The sequence below is a fragment of the Lactuca virosa genome, chromosome 4, assembly GCF_052849685.1.
Source record: "Lactuca virosa cultivar CGN04683 chromosome 4, Lactuca_virosa_CGN04683_v6, whole genome shotgun sequence".
Classification (NCBI taxonomy): Eukaryota; Viridiplantae; Streptophyta; class Magnoliopsida; order Asterales; family Asteraceae; genus Lactuca; species Lactuca virosa.
The window spans coordinates 531,637,110-531,649,528 of NC_136429.1; positions in this window are offsets into that span (position 1 = coordinate 531,637,110).

A 12,419-nucleotide genomic window follows, 5' to 3' on the forward strand; every position below is an offset into this window, starting at 1 on the left:
GTTAATGTGAACCGTAACTAAGCCTTCCTCATTCATCCTTGTAGTGAACAGCTCCTTCATCAAGAACACCTTGTTAGCCGCCGATGGTTTCTCATACATATTTGACAGAGCCTCCATCATACCACGCGCCGTGGTTTCATTCATGATGTTGAAAGCAACGCTCTTCGTCAAAGACAATGTAATAACCGCCTTGGCTTTCTTGTCCTTTGAGTTCCACGCATCTTCAGCAGCTTTTTCCATTTTCTCCGGTTTGTCTCCGAGTACCATGTCCAAGTCTTTCTGACATAACAATGCTTCTAATTGCATTTTCCACCAGCTAAAGTCAGAACCGTTGAACTTCTCGATTACAACCTTGTCTTCAGCCATTACGACAAACAAGAGACAAATCTTTTTATAGTACTTTTTGTGTGACAGAAAACACGATCACGCCTTTTAAAACCGAAACAACGACACCGATCGTACAGTACCCTCTCGAAGAATAATATTGTATACTAGAATATAAATCTGTCGTACACAAAACGGTCAACCTTGTTTCTGATGTGGCAGATCAGACTAAGCCGCAACCACAGAACATAATTCAAGATACGACCTCCTTTAACCTTGCTCTGATACCAGTTGTTAGGAACCGGACCGGGTACACGCAGCGGAAACACTATCACACACACAAACACACGAAGGAAATAAAGCAAGAAGAACACAAGGATTTTACGTGGTTCGGATTCGGTGTAAATCCTACGTCCACGGGTGCAACTAGATTTTATATTAACTCACTATAAGATTACAAATGGTAATATCACTCGGCACAAATACAAAGAGTTACATCGCACATATATATACTGAGAGAGGAGCCGTTTTGTTTGACCAGCCACCATTTGAATTTTCTTCCATTCACATGTTACGGCCGAAACAAAATTGCACATGGATTCGATTAAACAATTAATACTTTTGCCGTCCACTCACCGTCCAATAAACACATATTAAACAATTCAATTGTTTAATTTGTCAAGTTACATTTATGGCCCTTGAACTCTTAGGAACTTGTCAATTTGTTCAAGACTCCATAAATCTTAACACTCTGTTGGTAGTGTCGATGTTAATAGCTAAGACAGAAACATGGATTATTAGACTGTAAGATTTGAAGCAGAAGTTCGGAAGTGGGGATTTTGGACTTTAATCAATCCAAAATTAAACCTGATGTGATGATGGTCGTGGGTTGCAAAGCGACAGTGGTGGATTTCGAAGCAACACATTTATGTGTGTGTGAGTGTTTCAGCTGTCGTCTAAGTCAAGGAGCCACCCGACCCTCCGCCTTGCTCACCTACCTGTCGCTTCTGCATCTGTCGCACAAGAAATACACATAAGCGATGGCGGAGTGATACATCGCATCGTCAAACGACTCCGTTTGTCGGTCTTCCTCTGCACCTAAGTCGATGTCGGTACAGAAAAGCGAAGCAATTGGAGGCGGGGACGGAGAAAAGCGAAGCAATTGGAGGTGGGGACGGGTTCGTCTGATGTTGAAGATCGATGAATCGGTGGGTCTGGCCGGAAGAAGCAGGGAGAGAAAGAAGAGACAACGGAGTGAAGACCCAGAAGAAGTGGGGAATGTCACCGACTCAGATCGTTTTGATCAGGAGGATACGAAGCAGAAATATGAGAAGAATCCAGAACATGTCGATCTGATGGAGGGTCGTCAACACGTCGACACTGAATACAGTGGGCAAAGACAAAGATGCGGTGGATTGCTAACACGTATACACAAAGAATATACCTAATGTCAAAATATGCCCCCGTTAAAAAAATATACGTAAGGGACCATTTTTGTCAAACTGTTCACCAGTTCACTATTCATCTTTTAGGATAAGTTTAATATATAATAATAATAATAATAATAATAATAATAATAAATTTACTTTGATTAAATATTATATATATGTATGTCTAGGGTATGAATTGTACTTTTTTGAAACCATTTTGATTAAGTTAAATCGAATATGGGGTAGAATCCATTTTTATGGCAACCCCGAGGGACCTAATGTGTCAAAAGCTGAAAGTTGGAGTCTGGTTCATGGATGCAGCAACATGTCGGGACCTTTTACTCGATATGGACATGCAAGAACTTGAAAGTCTCACCCTTACCCTTAGTACTCTTCCCTTGGACCATTTGAATTATTTCTCTCCCTTTTTTAGTTAGCAGACCCGAGAGAAAATATTGAAAAAGGAATGAGTGTTGACTAGGGTTTTTGTGAGGAATAAGACGCATTGAGCTCGATTTCAGCCACACCCAAGGTATGTTTGATCCCCATTCCCTCCCCTGCATCATCCTTGTCTCGTTCCATCGTTGCGGAGGTCGGAGCTGCCTCCGGCAACCCCGAAATCATCAGATTTATGCATTTAGCGGGATTTTCATGCTTGTTATTTTATGTCTAGTTTGTTGAGTTGTAAACTTCTTTACCTCTTGCTAAGATGTTTTCTAGTTCCTTTTTCATCTAAGATCTTGGTTGGGCAGTTGGAATGTAACACCTGTGTTCCATATTAGATAAGTATAGGGCTTTAAGGGGTCAAGAGCACGTTTTTTAGGAAAAATTGGATGTCACGACATGACCATAGGGTGGTCACGACGTGAAAAGCCAATTTGAGAACGCGTACCCGGAGCAATATCACGACGTGACATGTATATGGTCACGACGTGACAAGCGATGCAGCTCAAGCCCATGATCTTTCAGTGTTTCCTTTATATTAAAACACCTTGAACTCGGATTTAGGGGGTAACATCCCATTTTTACCGTTTCATAGGATTCAATATAAACCATTGTTTACAAAATTCAAAGTAGAAATATATTACTCTTTAGCCCAAGTAATCTTCAAAAACATGTAGGAAACGTTGATACGACTTCCATAGATATTAGAATGCTTAGATCCGACTTCGTATGAAGTATTTGTGCTTCTTCGAAGTTTCACGATTAAACCGACATGACTATACGCATCTCTAACGCCCAAAATATAAACCAAAAATTTCGTTTTCATAACAATAAACCCATCAACCAAAACGTGTTCATAAAGCCATAAAAGAAAATCAGAGTATGTTAATTAATCATTCCAATACATCAGAGTCAAATAAAGCGGAAATCATGGTGTGTGTGATGCGATCATCCCGAGCTCTTCCCCTTTGATCGGGAAGTACCTAAAACATAAACTAAAAATCGTAAGCACGAAGCTCAGTGAATTCCCCAAAATAGTATACCATACATACATTGGGCCTTGCCCAACAATCATCAGGCCCCACTCGACATTGGGCCCCACTTGGAACAGATCTATCAGTAACATGAAATGAGCCTCGCCCAACCATACTCATCAGACCCCGCCTGGCATCGAGTCTCACCCGGTATATATACAGATACATAAAACACATGCATAAATCACTAAGATAAATAACATACAATACTGTAACACCCGGATTCCCCAGGTATCTTATTTTATGTATTTTATTGAGTATTATAGAGGGACTCGGCGAGTAGTCGCTTAAACTCGCCGAGTAGGATCGACGTTTGCTGACTGTATTAAATGAATGGACTCGGCGAGTCCATACGTGGACTCGGCGAGTCCACGCTGTTTAATGAAACCCTAATCCTCGGGGCCTGAGCCCTATTTAAAGGCCTTTATGGCCTCCATTTGCGGCCAATGCACCCCAGAGGAACCCCAGAGAGAGAGTAAGAGAGTTGAGAGCAAAAGGAGGCTATTTCTTCATCTTTTTGTGTGGTTTGGCTTGAAGGAAGATAGGAGCACACATCTAGAACGTGAAGGGGGCCAGATCTGAGCTAATCATCTTGTGGTATCATCTTTGGAGGTATAAACCTGTCCCATTTCGTGTTATATTGTGGGATTTCTTGCTTTTAGGGTTTTTACCCTCATTTTATGGAAGATCTAGGGAGTATGAGGTCCACTTTGGGATTATGACATCAGATCTGGACCCATAGAGGTCCAGAGGACCTTTCCCACTCTGCTTTATGCTTATTCATGGAGGATTGGAGACTAGGTTGACATTTCTAGTGTTATTTCTCCATTGGAGGCTTGATATGGGTTGCATGTACGTAAAGGTTGCACCTTTACGTGACTTTTGAGTGCTTAAGGGTTAGATCTATGATTTGGTTAAGCAGATCTGACCTCAGGAGGTTGTTTGAGCAAGTTCATGAAGGAAACTCGACGAGTCCATAAGAGGACTCGACGAGTTGAGTCGGGTTGCCCCGCGACTCGCGATCTGTGACGACCTGTGGAGCATAGGGTTGACTCAGTGAGTCAAGAGAGGACCAGGGGCGAAGAGGGCAGGCGTGTACTCGCCGAGTCACCTTAGTGCACTCGGCGAGTCGGGTCAAAGTTGACCGTTGACTTTTGTTGACTTTAGGGTTCTGGTCAGGACTGATTCAGGAGAGTTCAAGGAAGGGTAGAATGGACTTCTACCCAGTTATAGAGATGAGATCATGAGAGGATATTGATCAGAATGTTATTTGAATAATAGGAGGAGGCTAAGTCGGGACAATTGAGCACGAGAGTTATCCGACTTCATTGAGGTGAGTCTTCTCACTATACTGTACCTGGAAGGGTACCTATGTGTGACCGGAAGGTCTTGTATGCTATGAGATGCATGTGTTATATGCGGTTATGTGATATGTATGTGCTATATGCAGTTATGTGATATGTATGTGCTATGTATGTTATGTATGGTATGGACCGGAAGGTCAAGAGGTTACGGACCGGAAGGTCGAAAGGGGTAGGACCGGAAGGTCTACCGGGATTTGGGACGGAAGTCCCTTGAGACACATGGATCGGAAGATCCTGTAGAGTATGGCCTGTAGAGCATGATCCGTACACACTGAGAGGATTTATGTTTATGAGATCTTGGGACATGTTTTTATTATGACACAGTGATACATTATGTTTTGTGATTATTATGTGGTTGAAAGTATGTTTTGAAAATGAAAAATTGTTTTGAAAAATTACGTTGTTACAAGTTGGTATCAGAGCCTTGGTTTGAGGGATTCGGGTGCATCTTCGGATGAATCTGAACTCAAATTGAGGAAATGAGGAAGTTTTACATAAATAAACAATTTTTCTAAAAAAGTAAAAGTTTTGAGAAAAGGCAGAAGGAAGCGGTGTGTACGATCAGCCAGCGCCCGAACGGTGATTTCCCAAAATACCCTTACATTATGTGTTATGAGATATGATACGATATGATATGCATGCTAGAGTAGGCTAGGTATTCATATTAGGACTAGAGTGGCCTGATTTGTGATGCCTTAGCCTAGGAAGGATTTTGCTGCTATGTGATGCTTGAGAGCGAGTAGGTAGCAGTGAGGAGCTGATGAGGGGCCTACCGAAGGGTAGCCTATGCCAGTGAGATATAGTGTACTTGTGATCTGGGATCCAAGGAGGAGGACTTAGAGTGAATGCTGATGCGGTGTGGACGGTAGTATAGGGCCCGTACTACTGAAGACACCAGAGCAGTGCGCACCCTAAGTAAGAATCCATTGGGTACTAACGAACAAGTAGGGTTGAGTTATCGAGTGCGAGTATACTCGAGCGAGTTTCTGATATGTGTATGTTATATTTCAGAGACATCATGGTTGGGACACGTCACAGACCTGAGCCGAGTGGCGTGAGTGACGAGGAGCTTCGTCAGATGATCCACGATGAGGTGGCGGCGGCGATCAGGGCCGAGATTCCGGAGATGTTTGGGTCTATCAAGACCACACTGCTTGAGACGTTCGATGAGCGGTACGCCGCGGTGACTGAGCCTGCTGTTGCTGCAGCTACCGCAGCTGTGGCTGCTGCCAGACCTCAGGAAGGTGATTCGTTGTTGCTACGGGAGTTCAGCAACACGAAGCCACCAGAGTTTGATGGGACCCAGGATCCGATCACTGCGATGAGATGGATTGTTGAATCGAGGGATGCTTCTACACGTGTTCATGTCCGAAGCATCTGAGGGTACGGTTCGCGTTAAACCAGCTTCGATTGGGAGCGAAGGATTGGTGGACGTTCGTGACGGCGAGCTTCACTCTTGAGGAGATCTCAGCGATGACCTGGGAGAGGTTTACCACTATGTTTAGAGATGAGTATGTTCCCCCGGTGGAGAGGGAACGGTTGGTTCAGGAGTTCTTGACCCTCAAGCAGGGTACTGATTCGGTTACTGTGGTTACACGGAAGTTTCATGAGAGGGCGGTGTTTTGCCCTGAGCAGGTGTCTACTGAGCAGACACGTATGAGCCGGTATTTGGGCGTTCTGAGGAGAGACATTCGGGAGTTCATGTCGAACTCGACGTACCGGACATTTGCTGAGCTCCAGGCAAATGCCCGGAAGAGGGAGATTGAGTTGGAGACTCGGGCCAGGGAGGAGGCCGAGTCTCAGAGGATGGATCGGCAGCCGGCACAGTCTCAACCGGCAGCCAAGCGGACCAAGTCCGCGGATACGAGATCTGGAGGCCAGAAGGGTCGCACTTGCGGAAAGTGCGGCAAGGGACATGATGGAGTCTGTCGATCGGGTGCTTGCTACAAATGTAGCAAGGAGGGGCATATCGCCAAGGATTGTCCCAAGGGATTTATGGTTTGCTTCCATTGCAACCAGACTGGCCATCGGAAGGCCGAGTGCCCGCAATTACATCAGGGATCAGCACATGGATCTGCGCCTGCTGCTAGGGTTACCGAGGTTTGGCCAGTGAAGGCCGAGGCACTGAAGGCTCGCGGGAGAGCTTTCCAGTTGACAGCGGAGGAGGTCCGCGCAGCGCCCGATGTTGTGGCCGGTATGTATTCTTTATTTATTTATGTTGAGTTGAGATATTATGCTTATATGATGATATGCGTAGGTACTTTTCTTGTGAGTTCTGTACCTGCCTTAGTGTTATTTGACTCGGGTGCGAGTCGATCTTTTGTGTCGATAACGTTTAGTCGGCACATCAATAGCAGACGAGAGGCGATTAGTCGACCTCTGCGAGTTTCCATAGCTGATGAGCGAGCGGTATATGCTACGGAGGTGATACGAGGATGTGTACTCGAGATCTTCGCCGTTGAGTTCCTGAAAGATCTGGTCCCGATAGCGACGGGGGACGTGTGTGTCATAGTGGGCATGGATTGGTTGAGCCGATTTGGGGCTGTGATAGACTGCGAGCGACATTTGGTGACGATACGAGACCCTAGTGGGGGGTACTTACGGTGTACGGCGAGGGTACCCGATGTGGGTCAGCGTTCTGTTCGGCTGCCAGAGCGAGACAGAGTTTACAGCAAGGCTGCAGCGGGTTTGTAGCCTATGTGATGGACACACGAGAGGCCACTGGGAGGCCAAGTTCGGTTGATGACGTTACGATAGTGCGTGAGTTCCCGGATATTTTTCCCGAGGAGTTGCCGGGTGTGCCTCCCGAGAGGCAGGTAGAGTTCCATATTGATTTGGTTCCGGGGGCAGCGCCTATCGCCAAGGCGCCTTATCGCCTTGCGCCGCCAGAGATGCAGGAGTTATCCTCGCAGCTCCAGGAGCTGTTGGGGAAGGGGTTTATTCGACCAAGTAGCTCGCCATGGGGAGCGCCGATCCTTTTTGTCAAGAAAAAGGATGGTTCACACCGGATGTGTATTGATTACCGGGAGCTGAACAAGTTGACGATCAAGAACCGTTATCCATTACCGAGGATCGACGATTTGTTCGATCAGTTGCAGGGAGCGTCTTGGTTTTCCAAGATTGATCTGAGGTCTGGATATCACCAGATGAGAGTGCGTGATGAGGATATCCAGAAGACAGCATTCAGGACTCGTTATGGGCATTACGAGTTTGTGGTGATGCCTTTCGGGCTCACCAATGCACCGGCAGCGTTCATGGATCTCATGAACAGGGTGTGTAGACCGATGTTGGATCGTTCGGTGATCGTGTTCATCAACGATATCTTAGTGTATTCAAGATCTAGAGAGCAGCACGAGGAGCATCTGAGAGAGATTCTCGGGGTATTGAGGACGGAGAGGCTTTATGCCAAATTCTCCAAGTGTGAGTTCTGGTTGCGAGAGGTCCAGTTCTTGGGGCATCTTGTTAATCAGAAGGGGATATTGGTCGATCCGGCCAAGATTGAGGCGGTTATGAGTTGGGAGGTGCCGAGATCTCCCACCGAGATCAGGAGTTTTCTAGGATTGGCCGGCTACTACCGGAGATTTATCAGAGATTTCTCCAAGATTGCCGTGCCTCTCACCAGATTGACCCGGAAGGGTGTTGCTTTTTCATGGGGTCCGGAGCAGCAGACCTCGTTTGAGACACTTCGCCAGAGATTGTGCGAAGCCCCTGTGTTAGCCCTCCCAGAAGGGATGGAGGATTTTGTGGTGTATTGTGACGCATCGATATCGGGGTTGGGTGCAGTGCTTATGCAGAGGGGGCATGTGATAGCTTATGCATCGAGGCAGCTGAAGCCTCATGAGACGAGATATCCCACCCACGATCTGGAGTTGGGGGCAGTGGTGTTTGCCCTCAAGATCAGGCGTCACTATTTGTATGGGGTTCGGTGTACCATATACACGGACCATAAGAGTTTGAAGTATCTGATGGATCAGCCCAACCTGAATATGCGTCAGAGGAGATGGTTGGATGTGGTAAAGGATTACGATTGTGAGATCCTGTACCACCCGGGCAAGGACAATGTGGTAGCCGATGCACTGAGCCGTAGGGCTGAGAGTGCCCCGATTCGAGGCACTTGTATGAGGTTGACTGTGATGACTCCGGTGTTGGACACCATTCGGGAGGCCCAGGCAGAGGCCGTGATACCGGAAAACCACAAGAGGGAGCGGGTGATCGGGCAGGTGTTCGAGTTTGTTACCGATAGTCGAGGGCTGAAGACCTTTCAGGGTCGGATTTGGGTGCCGTATGCAGGAGGGGCACATACCATTTTGATGGAGGAGGCGCATAGATCGAGGTTCTCGATCCATCCCGGGGCCACAAAGATGTATTTGGACCTGAAGAAAGATTATTGGTGGCCCTGTATGAAGAGGGATGTCGCGTGGTTTGTCGAGAGGTGCTTGACCTGTCGTAAGGTTAAGGCCGAGCATCAGCGTCCGCATGGCAAGTTGCAGCCACTCGAGGTTCCCTAGTGGAAGTGGGAACAGATTTCCATGGATTTCATCACCAAATTGCCGAGGACCGCGAGGGGTGTCGATGCAATTTGGGTGATCGTCGACCGGCTGACGAAGAGTGCGCATTTTCTTGCTATCAGTGAGAGCTCCTCGGCCGAGAGGTTGGCAGAGTTGTATGTGAGGGAGGTGGTATCGCGTCATGGGGTACCGATCTCGATCGTGTCAGATCGAGATGTACGTTTCACTTCCAGGTTCTGGAAGAAGTTCCACGAGGAGTTGGGTACGAGGTTGCACTTCAGTACCGCCTACCACCCCCAGACGGACGGACAGAGTGAGCGGACGATCCAGACGCTCGAGGACATGCTTCGAGCATGTGTGTTGGACTTCGGGGGAAGTTGGGACACGTATCTACCATTGGCTGAGTTCTCCTACAACAACAGTCACCATTCTAGTATTGGGATGCCTCCCTTCGAGTTGTTGTATGGTAGGAGGTGCCGGACTCCCATTTGTTGGGGAGAGGTAGGGCAGCGTGTGATGGGCAGCACTGAGATAGTGCTGCGGACGACAGAGCAGATACAGCATGTTAGACAGAGACTACTGACGGCTCAGAGTCGTCAGAAGAGTTACGCGGATCGACGACGATCCGAGTTGGAGTTCCAGGTGGGGGACTTCGTACTCCTGAAAGTATCTCCTTGGAAAGGAGTGATCCGATTCAGGAAGAGGGGCAAGATGGGGCCCCGGTACATCGGTCCATTCAGGGTGACCGCGAGGGTGGGCAAGGTAGCTTATCGGTTAGAGCTACCTGCGGAGTTGAGCCAGATTCATGATACCTTCCACATGTCCCAGTTGAGGAAGTGTATAGCCGACGAGTCGGCGGTAGTACCACTGGAGGATATTCAGGTGGATGCGAGCCTGAATTATGCGGAGAGGCCAATCGCGATCCAGGATCGGAAGATCAAGGTTCTGAGGAACAAGGAGGTGTCACTGGTGCAGGTCCAGTGGCAACATCGGAAAGGGTCCGAGCTGACCTAGGAGCCGGAGTTGGAGATGTGGGAGCAGCATCCGGAGTTGTTTGTCGAGTAGGACTTCGAGGGCGAAGTCTGATTCTAGTGGGGGAGAATTGTAACATCCGGATTCCCCAGGTATCTTATTTTATGTATTTTATTGAGTATTAGAGAGGGACTCGGCGAGTAGACGCTTAAACTCGCCGAGTAGGATCGACATTTGCTGACTGTATTAAATGAATGGACTCGGCGAGTCCATACGTGGACTCGGCGAGTCCATGCTATTTAATGAAACCCTAATCCTCGGGGCCTGAGCCCTATTTAAAGGCCTTTATGGCCTCCATTTGCGGCCAATGCACCCCAGAGGAACCCTAGAGAGAGAGTAAGAGAGTTGAGAGCAAAAGGAGGCTATTTCTTCATCTTTTTGTGTGGTTTGGCTTGAAGGAAGATAGGAGCACACATCTAGAACGTGAAGGGGGCCAGATCTGAGCTAATCATCTTGTGGTATCATCTTTGGAGGTATAAACCTGTCCCATTTCGTGTTATATTGTGGGATTTCTTGCTTTTAGGGTTTTTACCCTCATTTTATGGAAGATCTAGGGAGTATGAGGTCCACTTTGGGATTATGACATCAGATCTGGACCCATAGAGGTCCAGAGGACCTTTCCCACTCTGCTTTATGCTTATTCATGGAGGATTGGAGACTAGGTTGACATTTCTAGTGTTATTTCTCCATTGGAGGCTTGATATGGGTTGCATGTACGTAAAGGTTGCACCTTTACGTGACTTTTGAGTGCTTAAGGGTTAGATCTATGATTTGGTTAAGCAGATCTGACCTCAGGAGGTTGTTTGAGCAAGTTCATGAAGGAAACTCGACGAGTCCATAAGAGGACTCGACGAGTTGAGTCGGGTTGCCCCGCGACTCGCGATCTGTGACGACCTGTGGAGCATAGGGTTGACTCAGTGAGTCAAGAGAGGACCAGGGGCGAAGAGGGCAGGCGTGTACTCGCCGAGTCACCTTAGTGCACTCGGCGAGTCGGGTCAAAGTTGACCGTTGACTTTTGTTGACTTTAGGGTTCTGGTCAGGACTGATTCAGGAGAGTTCAAGGAAGGGTAGAATGGACTTCTACCCAGTTATAGAGATGAGATCATGAGAGGATATTGATCAGAATGTTATTTGAATAATAGGAGGAGGCTAAGTCGGGACAATTGAGCACGAGAGTTATCCGACTTCATTGAGGTGAGTCTTCTCACTATAATATACCTGGAAGGGTACCTATGTGTGACCGGAAGGTCTTGTATGCTATGAGATGCATGTGTTATATGCGGTTATGTGATATGTATGTGCTATATGCAGTTATGTGATATGTATGTGCTATGTATGTTATGTATGGTATGGACCGGAAGGTCAAGAGGTTACGGACCGGAAGGTCGAAAGGGGTAGGACTGGAAGGTCTACCGGGATTTGGCACGGAAGTCCCCTGAGACACATGGATCGGAAGATCCTGTAGAGTATGGCCTGGAAAGGCGTATGTGGGGTATGTGGTATTTTGGGGAACTCACTAAGCATGTATGCTTACAGTTGTTGTGTGATGTGTTTCAGCTACTAGCGAGGATCGCGGGAAGGCGCCGACATGATTCGTACACACTGAGAGGATTTATGTTTATGAGATCTTGGGACATGTTTTTATTATGACACAGTGATACATTATGTTTTGTGATTGTTATGTGGTTGAAAGTATGTTTTGAAAATGAAAAATTGTTTTGAAAAATTACGTTGTTACAAATACACTCATCAGGCCCCGCCTGGCATCAGACCCACACATGCAAGAGTCACACAGTCAACTAACATCCTAACCATAATAATTCATGAGCCGACATTGGTGCCTTCGACCCGCCAAACACAGTGAGGAGACTCACCTCAATCTGAGATAACCGAGACACACGCTCTGCTGCTACCGGAAGCCTCACATTGAACATAACCATTATCATCAATCAAAAATTAAGACAACTCCCAAAATCCATGGTCCAATCTATATTTTATTTTTCCAATGGATAAAAGACCATTTTACCCTTCGCATATCTGGTCCAATAATCCATGGCCCAACCTCCAATAGGCCCAAGGCCCAAAAAGCCTGAAATGAACTACCCAGGAGTACGTCCCGCGTACCAGAAGCGTACGCCCCACGCATGGATCGCCGCTACACAACATACAAGTCACTGAAGCGTAACTTGACGAATCCATGCATTACGTTGAGTGTACGCCCACATACGCCCAACGTACTAATCAGAGGGCCAAAACTCATAATAAGCTCTTAATGGTTAAGAT